This window comes from Bison bison, unplaced genomic scaffold (assembly GCF_000754665.1).
Source record: "Bison bison bison isolate TAMUID 2011002044 unplaced genomic scaffold, Bison_UMD1.0 scf7180017864381, whole genome shotgun sequence".
NCBI lineage: Eukaryota > Metazoa > Chordata > Mammalia > Artiodactyla > Bovidae > Bison > Bison bison.
The window spans coordinates 1852591-1852853 of NW_011494953.1; positions in this window are offsets into that span (position 1 = coordinate 1852591).

Genomic DNA, 263 nt, shown 5'->3' on the forward strand with positions numbered 1-263 from the left:
ACCCACTCCAGTATTCTTGCCTGGAAAATTTCATGGACAGAGGAGCCTGGCAGGCTATAGTCTTCAGGGGTCACAAAGAGTCAGATAAGACTGAGTCACTAAGCACAAACCCACCCACGGTGTTAGGTGGTGCACTGGACTTTGAGCTGTTAGGTCTCCAGAGCTAAGAGATGACTGCATCCTTCAGGTGTTGCTACAATTTCTATTTTTGAGAAAGTCAGACTTAAAGACTTTTATAGCTCTACTCCCTTAAAGATATGTGT